This window comes from Medicago sativa, chromosome 8 (genome assembly GCF_051527215.1).
Source record: "Medicago sativa cultivar Bolivia chromosome 8, Bolivia_mono, whole genome shotgun sequence".
Lineage (NCBI taxonomy): Eukaryota > Viridiplantae > Streptophyta > Magnoliopsida > Fabales > Fabaceae > Medicago > Medicago sativa.
Window position 1 is genome coordinate 26,116,168 of NC_140756.1, and position 13,438 is coordinate 26,129,605.

General features: G+C 30.9%; 2 long non-coding RNA genes across 5 annotated transcripts; both read left to right on the forward strand.

Annotated features, from left to right (window-relative positions):
• The first annotated feature begins 528 nt into the window (after positions 1-528).
• Positions 529-4,401, forward strand: LOC146897947 (uncharacterized). 4 transcript variants are annotated; one of them, XR_015023451.1, is made up of 8 exons: positions 529-1,385; positions 1,665-1,727; positions 2,834-3,002; positions 3,128-3,292; positions 3,450-3,557; positions 3,642-3,711; positions 3,803-3,893; positions 3,994-4,401. It is a non-coding gene; the product is annotated as an uncharacterized LOC146897947 (long non-coding RNA). The 4 variants fall into 4 exon arrangements; XR_015023452.1 differs by lacking the exon at positions 2,834-3,002 and having other exon boundaries at positions 532-1,385; XR_015023449.1 differs by having other exon boundaries at positions 533-1,727; positions 3,994-4,400.
• Positions 4,402-11,169: 6,768 nt separating this feature from the next.
• LOC146897948 (uncharacterized) lies at positions 11,170-12,948 on the forward strand. Its single transcript, XR_015022444.1, has 6 exons — positions 11,170-11,548; positions 11,674-11,838; positions 11,988-12,095; positions 12,180-12,249; positions 12,341-12,431; positions 12,532-12,948. It is a non-coding gene; the product is annotated as an uncharacterized LOC146897948 (long non-coding RNA).
• The last annotated feature ends 490 nt before the right edge of the window (positions 12,949-13,438 follow it).

The following is a 13,438-nucleotide window of genomic DNA, read 5'->3' on the forward strand; positions in this document are numbered from 1 at the left end:
ACCATATTATTAGCTTATTCGTAAGTCTTTAGACACACGGCTTTATGCATGTGTCTCTCGTATTCTTTTTTTTTTTTTCCCTTATGAACACGATGTCAGAGCCTATTGAGAGACAACCCTGCTTACCCGGTGGATCTGCTGCTCTTTGACCAGATTTTTTTTTCAACAAAACGTGTTTCAACTTCAGTTTACGCCTTCTCCACTCCCGTAACACATTACGGCATTATCTTTCTCTTATAATCTTTTTTTATCCTCATTACGAAAATGATAAGGTTAACAATAATCTCTTTTCGAGCAAGAGAGAACTCCAGAAATTAAAAAGGAAATAAAGGGAGAAAAAAGAAAATATGTTTAATTAAATGTATTAGTCACTGCTCTATGCATACATCATAGATTATAAGATAGTTTTGCTGCCTAGAAACAGTAAGAGTTGGTTACCTAGCTAGCACACAATACAAGACAGTTAACATGAATACTTGGAATTTATCAAAGAAAACAGGAACTAGTCCAACCCTTTAAATACTTGGAATTTGTCAACTAAATTTTAGACTTAAAGCTTCTATGACATATATGGATCTATCCACAAAATTTCAAGAAGAACAAATATCCTAACTAGGCAAACTAGGCCATACTCGATAAATCTTCAATCACATACAGTAGGAAAGGTGAAAATCTCCTTTACCTTGTTCTGTTTTGATTTAATCCTTATGATTTGGAACTCATTTGAATAGACATGAAAATAGTTGTGTGTATAAACTTCTAAAACAGAACTCTGATAATTTTGATTTGAACGAGTGATCATGTTAAAAACTCAGGAGCCTTTTGTTTCTTTAAAATTCATAAACTCTAATTGGAACTGATTCAACCTTTAAATTTCTATACATTTAATTGAAACACATAAAGTATACCTACCCAAGCATTTTATAACAAATCGTTCATTGTGTTATTGTCAAAATTAATTTAAGAAACTTAGTCAAAAAGGTTTAATTTTGTGTTGCTTCACCATCAGTGCTTACTACTCCTTGTGGTTGGCCTGCAGTTAATTTTGGTGGTGTTGCTATAGCCTTATATCCTTCTTCCCTTTATTTAATTATTTATTTTGAATAACCTTCAGCTTAACCTTCTTCACAGAAAGACGAAATCTGTCAAGAGATGAAGAAATTGTCGCAACACTGTTCTTCGTTGATTCCTTGTTCGCCATAGCATGCTGAGTTTCACCAATCAGCGCCTCATGCAACCTCTCAATGCTGGATTCCAAACGATCCAATGGTCTTCCATAGCGGTGATCCGGTCTGTCATTTTCGGGGGCATTAACAAGGCAAGTCAGACAAATTTGAAAGGGCAGAGTTAATGGACATAAAATACGGTGAATGAATTTTATAATGGTAATGAAAATCTAGTTATATTATAATATAGTTCTAGAGCCTAAGCTCCTTAGTTTAGAGAAACAAAATTGCTCTCACTGCCTAACTTTATTGGCTAAAATAAATCATTGGATAGTTCCTTCAATTCCACCTCATATATACTCTCCAAATTTGGGCTTACCGTCACTCAAGCCCATTAACACATGTCCTTCATTTAGCTCAATCCTTTCAGAGGTTCTTTAAGAAGAGGATGCTTTTTTGCTGCTTTAGTTTTGAGACATGATTATTTTCTTCTGGTAGGTGATCAGGCAGCTTCTGTTCTTTGAAAATTAAGCCTAAGTAGAAAGTGATCAGCATGCTAATGTGAGTATATAATCCTTTAATTTCAAATTTTTTATTTTCAGATTTAATTAGTTGAAAATTTCTGGTTAATGCACTTTGTAGCACCGACACGTTTGATTGAGGGCGTCTTCGATGTTTGACATATGTCAGTGTCCGACAACAACTTAACATTGACATATGTGATTACATATCATAAATTCATATTTTAAAATTTAATACCATTGTTGATATGTCAGTCTTGTGTCTGTGCTTGTGTCCGTGGTTGGCCTGCAGTTAATTCTTCTTGTTGCTTTCATGTGTTAACTTCATCTATAAACCTGCTTAGTAAATTACATACCATATGTCTGGCCTGCTACAATAGTTGAAGATGACCACTCTGCCTATTTTGGTTGTGATAAGAAAGTAGCTAGAACAAGGAAAGAGTTAAATCTTGCACAAATAATTGGGGTTGCAAATCAAATATATTAGATAGTAAAAAAAAACATAAATGTGATATGTGACCGATTAAACAACTCATTCTTAGACCTTGCTGGCTTTCTCTTTTGCATTTCTTCTCCTTGTTTATATCCTTTGTTGATTTGTTGCCACTTTCCATTGTATAACATAATGTACATATACCTAATTAGTTTCCAATACTTTCAGATATAGCATCAGAAAAGAAAATGTTTGAAATATTTTTCAAAAAGTATTTGAACTTTTAGAATCTTTATTATGAGGCAAATAATTGATTTTTATTTTGATACAATATTGAACATGTTGTAACATGCAGAATACCCATTAGAGAAGGTTTCATGTGATAATTAATATAAACAACAAACAAACGTTTATAAATTAAAACACTGATACAATTTTTTCTAATTAAAAAAAGTTGAATAATGTTTAGAGAATTACCCTGTAGTAGATGACTCCCTCACGCATATGCATAACCTCTTCTAGTAATTAATAGATGCCACTGAACTACCACGGTTTGCTCATAGATGTAGATGTTGCTATCTACTTTTCAGGTGCATTTACTTCAACAAAAGTGACACTTCAATTAGATTAGAACATTAACATAGACCTTTCATATGTAATTCAACTTTGATTTGACACCAAATATTGTGTAATGTTTTATTATAATGGTTTAGGATGTTGAAATACCTATGAAAGTTGATGTTCCACCAAAAAAGTCGGAACCTATTTGTCAAAAATTGATAGTGAAGACAATGTATATGGAACAAGCTTTTAAGTTTAAGGCTGAACATAGTGGGATTGATATTGAGCTACCAAGGGACGATGTCATGGACTTGTGTTTGGGTAAAAAAGAATTACACTTGACTATTTTGCAAGTGTGGCTCTCTTAAGTATATTTTGTTTGTAAATTTAATGGTCATTCAATTACTTCATTTTATTTATAATGTAATTTTGTTTCACTATCTTAGGTATCTACACCGTCGTTGTGTTGAATTGGACAAAAGTGGCATGTACGGATTTCTTGATTCATATCACACTGTCGGTCAAAATGACCATGTTAGTGTTCAAACCTACATTCAAAACACAATGGACCATAATAAAAAGGATTTGTACCGAGCTTCTTACTTTAACAAGTAACTCTCTCTCTCTCTCTCTCTCTCTCTCTCTCTCTCTCTCTCTCTATATATATATATATATATATATATATATATATATATATATATATCCCAATCACTTGTAATATAGAGATTTGAATTTTATAAATAATTTAACTGTTTATTGCCCTTGTAGTCATCATTGACAGTTGCTCATAATTAATCCCAAGAAGCGTGAGGTGACATTTCTATGTTCATTAGGAAAGAAGCCGGCAGATAAAAAAATTTCAGCCATTGTTGATTCGTAAGTATTCAATTTATATATTGTACATGAACTGTGATATGTTTAATCATATAAGTAGTAACGATTAAGTATTAATTATTGTAGAGCTTTGGAAGATTATAATAAGCTACAACGGGTGAGAAAGCATAATAAAGTAGTATGGTTTTATCCCACTGTAAGTTGTTTACACATGCTACTGCTTCATCTATCATTTTTGAATAGTATTTACCGACTAAAGGGTCATATTTGATCATATTCAATTTCAGAGTCGAAGACAATCGGTTTGTTACGAGAGTGGATACTTTGTCATGCTACATATGTTGAACATTGTATCCTGTTGTGGATTCATGGATGCAAGTACGTGTGAGATTTTTTTAACAACTATTATAAATTAATTAATTTTATTTTTACATGTTTATATGATAAACTAATATTGTGTCATCATTTATTTATTCAGATATTTAGAGATTCAACTCCATTTCAAAAGGATGAAGTTAAAAATGTTCAAGAACGCTGTGCTAGTTTTGATTCTGGAACTTATTGAAGCAAATGCGGAGCCATCTTAGTGTGAGACTAGTTTTGGGAGCAGGTGGGGAGCATATTCTGCATGTATGCTACATGGAAAAAAAAAATTGAACTTTATAAGTCGGTTAGAACTAGGCGAGTTAAGAAGTTAATGCCTTAAGACAGTTGCTAAATTCGACTTACAAAGAATAAACTTCTTATGACGGGAGTTATTACGGCGGACACACGCCCGACTTAAAAAGTCCTTTACAACCGACTTAAAAAATGATGCCTTAAGACGGTTTCTATATCCGACTTACAAAGCAAAAACTTCTTATGACGGGAGCTATTAGGTCGGGCACGCTCCCGACTTAAAAAGCCCTTTTTAACCGACTTAAAAAGGGTTTTTTGTACTAGTGACACCTAATATCAATATAAAAAAGAGGACATTCTTCTCTCTTAAAAGGAAAAATCTACTTATTCTTTCATTAATAATATCAATATACAAAGGCTACAATTTACAAATTCATTTGTTAAAATAACTATCATTAACGAGTAGTTATCGTATAGATTGAGCTATAAATTCTTCTTAAATATATGTAACGATCGACAAAAATGTCCATCTTATATCCTAAGTATTCATGCATTGAAGAAATACTTTCCGAAGCCCAGTTGTGTTGGTTGTCGATAGATTTGTAGACTTTTCTTTTTGTTATGAGAAGTTCATTATATCATGAAGGATTGTTAAACTAAGTATACAAATGATATGATTTTCAAAGGAACGAACTTTCAATTCAACCTGGACATTTGATTTTAGCGACATCAGATGGCTTCACAGTACTCTTGTTTCTCTCCTTAATTAATATTCAATTATGCAAGATGTGGGTCTCTTTAAGTAAAACCTCACATATTTTTGCGATTAGCAATTGCAATTCAACACTAACTATATGCATACCAAATATTTCAACATCAATAGGGTTTAAAAGTACTAATATAACCACTCACATGTGACAATTAGAACAATGTATAAAAATATTTACAATACTTCTAACATAATATTTAGAAGGTTTAAATACAATTTTGATCTTACTATTTTTGAATTTGTTAACTTTTGATACCTCATTTCTTAACTTCTATGTGATATTGCCTACATGGTTCATCATTTCACACCTCATTTCCACCTCATTTTAATTAAAATATAATAAAACTAGCATGGACACCCGTGCCAAGCACGGGCTAGAATTCCGTCAAACTTAAGGGAGATAATATTGTGATGTAGCAGAAGTCCGTTAAAGTTCAACATTAGATGAAAGAGTGCAGGTTGAACATCAAAAGAGTGAAAAACTCATACTTAAGCCTTAACGTTTTGGATGAAACTGTAGTCTCATTTTCAGTGTTGTTGCCCTTTCTCCGATGTGTTGATCCACATTATTGTTGGCTCCACCAAAAAGTCCAACTGTGGTATGATATCCTGGTTCAATGTTGTAGGGGAGAGGGAGTGTTCTAGGCGGTGGATCACGAACACGGAGAATCTGAAACTTAATGGAGAGATGTTAATGTGTTAAGTGTAAGTTAAAATTTTATATTGTATGCAAGAGTAGATGTGAACAACATATAAATAATATGGTCCATGTTGTAATGCCTTGAGACTTTGGATGAAGGTTTGATGTTAATCTCACTCGTGTGATTGCTCTTAGCCTAATGTAAGGGTGTTCAAAACTGAACCAATCCAATACAAAAACCACAAACAGAACCAATCCAAACCGAAACTGCAAAAAACTGCATTTGATTTGGATGTATTCGGATCACTTTTTTACTCAACCACATGGTTTGGTTTGGTTTGCGGTTTTCATTTTACCAACCGAACCAAACCAAACCAAACTGCAACATAATAAAAACACTAATTAAAATCTATGTCACCTAGACCAATACTCATAGAAACTCAATGAAAACTTTTATAAATGACATATTTTTTCTCTTGTTAAGTTTCTTCTTTGCTTTTTTATTTCAAAAATGTATTTATGTTCTACTTGAACTTTTAGAGAATGATAAAATATAAGTATTTTACATTTTTTACATAATAGAATTAATTTTTGTCCACATTTTTAATTTGGTTTATGTTGTTTGGTGAAAATGAAAATTTAATGTGGAATGAAATTAAAAACATTGTCGGAACCTTGCTGAAAATATGTTGTGTGTTACCTTTTTAACTCGATTTTAATGTTGTAAACAAAAAATTGTATTGTCTCAAAAAAACCGCACCGATCCAACTCAAACCGTATTTGTTTGGTTTGGTTTGGTTCGGATTGTGCTTTAAAAGTCAACCGAACCAAACAAAACCACATGCTTTTTTATCTTGCGGTTCAGATGACTTTTAGCCTCAAAACCGAACCAAACTGCACCGCGAACACCCTAGCCTAATGTGATCATACAACTCAACTCAGACTCTCACAGAAGTTCCAACGTTGTGATAATTTTATTTGTTAGTTTTTGAATGTCGTTTTGTTTAATTTTTTATCTTAAATTTTAGTTTTCAAATGTCAAAAAATTATTCAACCTCTGTTATATTTGATTCATTCACTTTTGATCTTTGGTAAGATCTGACAATAGTAAAATGTAGATGTGTTTTGCTGACATAAAAAATACATACATGTTTATTAGACATTTTAAATTGTCGTGGCATTTTTTTTATGAGTCTAATATTTTGGTAAATTAATTGAACATTAATTCTTATCTCCTTCAATAATGTATAAAAGTACCAGTAACTCGTTATATACTTTATACTCTTAGAGAAAAACAATCAATCCTTACTTGTTTCTCTTTTCATTTCTCTCATGTTCAAATTCCTTTTTCGTTTTCTTTCTTTTTCTAATATACTTTCTTTTTTCTCATGAAAGAAAGGAACAAAAATATTTCTCTATAAAACCACTACCAACCCACATTTTTTAACATGTTATGCCTTTGATCTTTTTTGGCTCTCTCGCCAGATCAGAAATACGGATTGTCTCACACATAATAGTGATATGTTTATGTGTCATGTGTGAGTTAAACTTCTACATTCGAAACAAAAGTATATATTGAGAAACATGAATGTGAGATGACCAATATATATAATGTCTTTCAGGTTTTGGTGAAGATGTAGTGTCAATCTCATTTTTGGGGTTTCTGTTAGTCAAATGTGATAATCAATCCATTATAAGCTCACTCAAAACTCCAAACACTATGATGAACTATTTTTTTAGTTTTTGGATTTCATTAGTTTAATTTTATTATATTAAATATAAGTTTTTAGATGTTCACTTTCATGAAAGAAAAAAAATTATCCAATATCCACTATTTTAAATACCTTCACTTTTGGTTTTTGGTGGGATCTAGTAATAGAAAAATGTAGACGTGTTATGTTAAATTAACAAATTACATATTTATCAGACATTTAAAAATGATGTGATATTTTTTTAATTGATTCTCTTTTTGGGTGAAATAATTACTGATAAATCTTCAACTCCTTCAACTGTCCCATAAAATTATCAGTAACTCGCTCTATTCCTAACACTTCAATGGACAAAACACACACTACTTTTTTCCCTTATCATTTCTATTATCTTTAAATTTCTTTTTTATATTCTTTCTTTTTCTAATTTTCTTTCTCTTTTTTTATGAAAGATGATCATAAACCTCCATCCATCAAACCACTATCAACCTACATTTTTTACCATGTTGTGCCTCTGGTTGACCTTATTTGGCTATGTCACCAGACCTCATACGCAAGAGTCTCACACTTATGGGAGATATGTTAAAGTGTCAATTGTGACTTAAAGTTCCACAATAGATGCAAGTAGATCTTGAAAAACATATAAGTGAGATGACCAATATACATAATATTTTAAAGTTTTGGGTGATGATGTGGTGTCAATCTCAGTTGTGTGCTTTGTGATGATCTAACTCATTGTTGGTGGCCTTGAAACTCTAAACATTTTGATGAATTATTTCGTTAGTTTTTTCAACGTTGTTTGTATAATTTTTATATTAAATTGAAGTTTTTTGATGTTGTTCGCTTTCATGCAATATTTTATAATATCAATCTCTATTATTTCAACTTCCTTCAGTTTTGGTCTTCGTTGGGATTTCACGATAGAAAAACGTTGACGTGTTATGTTGAGTTGACAAAATACATCTTTATTGAACATTTTTAAATGTTGTGGCGTATTTTTAATTGAGTTTAATTTTTTGGTAAATTAATTACCCAAATATCTCAAACTCCTTCAATAAACCGATAAAATTACTATAAAATCACTCTATTTGTTATAACCTTATGGACAAAACACACAATTCTTATTTTTTTTACCACTATCATATCTCTTAATCTGAAATTTATTTTTCATGATCTTCTTTCTTTTTCTAATTTTTCTATCTCTATTCTCATGAAAGATAGGAACATAAACCCCAATCCATTAAATTACATCAATCCACCTTTTTGACCATGTTGTGCCTCCGTGTGACCTTGTTTGACTATGTAGTATGTCACATAATTATGGACACAGAGTCGCACATTGCAGAGAGTGTGAGAGAGAGAGAGAGAGAGAGAGAGAGAGAGAGAGAGAGTTAAAATTTTACATTAGATGGAAGAGTAGATGATGAATAACATAGAAGTGAAATGACTCATATACATGTATCTAAAGATTTTAGATAAAAATGTGGTGTCAATCTCATTTGTGATGTTTCTCTTAGACAAATGTAATGATCCAATTCATTGTAGGCTTCCTCATAGCTATGAACTCTATGATGTATTCTTTTGATTGTGGAGATATTCATTATCATTTTTCTCATGCTTAGATTTTTTTTTTATCATCTTTCATTTCCAAATTTACTTTCTCTTTACTCATGAAAGAAATGAACATAAAGCTTCATCCATTAAATCACACTAAATAGAGTGATGTTAATGTGTCATATGTGAGTTAAAGTTCCATATTGAATGCATCAGTAGATGAAGAGAAACATATAAATGAGATGATCCATATATCTAATGTCTTAAGGATTTTGACGAAGATGTAGTGTCAATTAATGTGGTTGTTTTTAACCTAATGTGTTTATACAACTTAGTTCATGTTAGCTCTTTTCTTGGATTCAATTTATGTCCCTAATTTTTTATCAGATTAGGTTTACGTCTTCTAGTTTTTTTTTTTGTTTTTTCTCCATAAATTTTTATCTTAAGAATACTTATTAGAAACGATCCTTAAAATATCAATTATTTTCTATTTTTAATTTAAAAAATGTCTAGAATACTATTTAAAATGAATGACATGAGATTTTATTGATCATCATAGGTTAAAAGTTATATATTTAATGTATTTAATTAAGAAAAAAGATATCCTATTTAACAAAGGCTTTTTTAATGGCAAATTTAATAATTAGTTGTTAGATTAATTTTTATTTCTTTCTCAAAACAAAATTAATTTTTTTCTTCTTCATCCGAGTTTGTACCAAGAACCTCTAATTAACATCATCGGAAAAACACAATCAAGGAAAATCAATAAATACATTCAATTAGATAATTGATATTTCATTAAATGCTAAGATGATTTTGCATCTTTTGTAGAAAAAAAATGATACTGTTCGTAACATTATAATTAAATCAACTATATAATCTGACATATTTTTAGGATCCTTTTTTTTTTATCAAAACAAATTGACCAAAAATAATTTGAATTAAATCAATTTTATAAGCAATTCAAAGGTCCTTGCAATGACATACACTCATACTCTCACCCATGTTTATTTCTATTTATCAGGTATAAGTAATTTTCAAAGTATCATCAGAGGCCGGATCACAGTAGAGTCTAGTTTAGGGTCTCATTATCCGCTATATTTTAAAAGGTGTCTTTTATGTAAATGTAAATATTTTGTAAATCTTTCTTCTAAATAAAGTTATTCAAAGTCATTTATATGATGTTTTAAGTTCAAATCTTAAAGTAAAACTCCATTTGAGTTGAAAAGGTTTTAAATTCTTAATACTTAAACTGCGATGTTACACATACTTGTTATGTTATATCATATACTCGTACTCATTGGTCCTTGCATTTTAGAAGCAATTCAATGGTCCTTGTAATGACATCAATGATATGTTTCATGTTTGAGCAACGAAAAAAAAAGGAAAAATTAAAGCCCAAGAAAAAATGTCACGTCAACATGCTAGATGAAAGTTGAAGATTTTGCTTGTTAGTAAGTTATATTTGTTGTACCTACACACACACACACACACACACACACACACACACACACACACACACACACACACACACACACACACACACAACTTGTTAACAAATTCGTGTATGATTGAAACCTATGATGATTTAGTTACTCTAATTGGTAGAAAGTTAAGGCAAAGAGTACATGACTACATTTGATTGGTTGAGAAATCAAACAATGATGATAATTTGATGGTTGCCTTTGAAACATGATTAATAAGTGATAAAAAAATTCAATTATTCTTTTGTCATTATAAGACTTTTACAGCTTTCCGCTTATAAATAAGGTAATTAATAAAAATATTAATGCATGTTTACATAGACACATTGTCTTGTCAAATAAATCACATGTGTAAACTTTTTTATGAGGTGAATTAGACTTTAACGGTCTTTAGAATATGAAGATGCAATGTGTACTTTCGATTTTTAGATGAGGTGAATTAGACTTTAATGGTCTTTAGAATATGAAGATGCAATGTGTACTTTTGATTTTTAGGAAGACATTTGTATATAATAGAGATGTCCTTATAGTACAAATAAAGAAATTAAACACATAAATGAAATCTTGGAAGTTGTGTATTTTTTAGTTTGAAAGTTCAAAATTTTATTTTTCAATACAAATTTAATTTTTTTAATTATAATTTTACCTTCTTAGCTCGTGTCTTCAAGGCACAATTTAGCAAGAACCTTATTCTTAGTTTCTTAAAAAGACATGTTCAAGTATATTTCTTTCTAAATATCATTTTTAAACAATTTTGTCGAACCATTGGTGTATGCTTTACACCTTGAAATGTGATCATCTCAAGGTATCAAATTTGAATCCTCTTATGCAAATTTGAGTAGGCTAGCCTGTACAGAGTTTGATTTGAATCCCTCACGCATATGCATAACCTCTTCTAGTAATTAATAGATGCCACTGAACTACCACGGTTTGCTCATAGATGTAGATGTTGCTATCTACTTTTCAGGTGCATTTACTTCAACAAAAGTGACACTTCAATTAGATTAGAACATTAACATAGACCTTTCATATGTAATTCAACTTTGATTTGACACCAAATATTGTGTAATGTTTTATTATAATGGTTTAGGATGTTGAAATACCTATGAAAGTTGATGTTCCACCAAAAAAGTCGGAACCTATTTGTCAAAAATTGATAGTGAAGACAATGTATATGGAACAAGCTTTTAAGTTTAAGGCTGAACATAGTGGGATTGATATTGAGCTACCAAGGGACGATGTCATGGACTTGTGTTTGGGTAAAAAAGAATTACACTTGACTATTTTGCAAGTGTGGCTCTCTTAAGTATATTTTGTTTGTAAATTTAATGGTCATTCAATTACTTCATTTTATTTATAATGTAATTTTGTTTCACTATCTTAGGTATCTACACCGTCGTTGTGTTGAATTGGACAAAAGTGGCATGTACGGATTTCTTGATTCATATCACACTGTCGGTCAAAATGACCATGTTAGTGTTCAAACCTACATTCAAAACACAATGGACCATAATAAAAAGGATTTGTACCGAGCTTCTTACTTTAACAAGTAACTCTCTCTCTCTCTCTCTCTCTCTCTCTCTCTCTCTCTCTCTCTATATATATATATATATATATATATATATATATATATCCCAATCACTTGTAATATAGAGATTTGAATTTTATAAATAATTTAACTGTTTATTGCCCTTGTAGTCATCATTGACAGTTGCTCATAATTAATCCCAAGAAGCGTGAGGTGACATTTCTATGTTCATTAGGAAAGAAGCCGGCAGATAAAAAAATTTCAGCCATTGTTGATTCGTAAGTATTCAATTTATATATTGTACATGAACTGTGATATGTTTAATCATATAAGTAGTAACGATTAAGTATTAATTATTGTAGAGCTTTGGAAGATTATAATAAGCTACAACGGGTGAGAAAGCATAATAAAGTAGTATGGTTTTATCCCACTGTAAGTTGTTTACACATGCTACTGCTTCATCTATCATTTTTGAATAGTATTTACCGACTAAAGGGTCATATTTGATCATATTCAATTTCAGAGTCGAAGACAATCGGTTTGTTACGAGAGTGGATACTTTGTCATGCTACATATGTTGAACATTGTATCCTGTTGTGGATTCATGGATGCAAGTACGTGTGAGATTTTTTTAACAACTATTATAAATTAATTAATTTTATTTTTACATGTTTATATGATAAACTAATATTGTGTCATCATTTATTTATTCAGATATTTAGAGATTCAACTCCATTTCAAAAGGATGAAGTTAAAAATGTTCAAGAACGCTGTGCTAGTTTTGATTCTGGAACTTATTGAAGCAAATGCGGAGCCATCTTAGTGTGAGACTAGTTTTGGGAGCAGGTGGGGAGCATATTCTGCATGTATGCTACATGGAAAAAAAAAATTGAACTTTATAAGTCGGTTAGAACTAGGCGAGTTAAGAAGTTAATGCCTTAAGACAGTTGCTAAATTCGACTTACAAAGAATAAACTTCTTATGACGGGAGTTATTACGGCGGACACACGCCCGACTTAAAAAGTCCTTTACAACCGACTTAAAAAATGATGCCTTAAGACGGTTTCTATATCCGACTTACAAAGCAAAAACTTCTTATGACGGGAGCTATTAGGTCGGGCACGCTCCCGACTTAAAAAGCCCTTTTTAACCGACTTAAAAAGGGTTTTTTGTACTAGTGACACCTAATATCAATATAAAAAAGAGGACATTCTTCTCTCTTAAAAGGAAAAATCTACTTATTCTTTCATTAATAATATCAATATACAAAGGCTACAATTTACAAATTCATTTGTTAAAATAACTATCATTAACGAGTAGTTATCGTATAGATTGAGCTATAAATTCTTCTTAAATATATGTAACGATCGACAAAAATGTCCATCTTATATCCTAAGTATTCATGCATTGAAGAAATACTTTCCGAAGCCCAGTTGTGTTGGTTGTCGATAGATTTGTAGACTTTTCTTTTTGTTATGAGAAGTTCATTATATCATGAAGGATTGTTAAACTAAGTATACAAATGATATGATTTTCAAAGGAACGAACTTTCAATTCAACCTGGACATTTGATTTTAGCGACATCAGATGGCTTCACAGTACTCTTGTTTCTCTCCTTAAT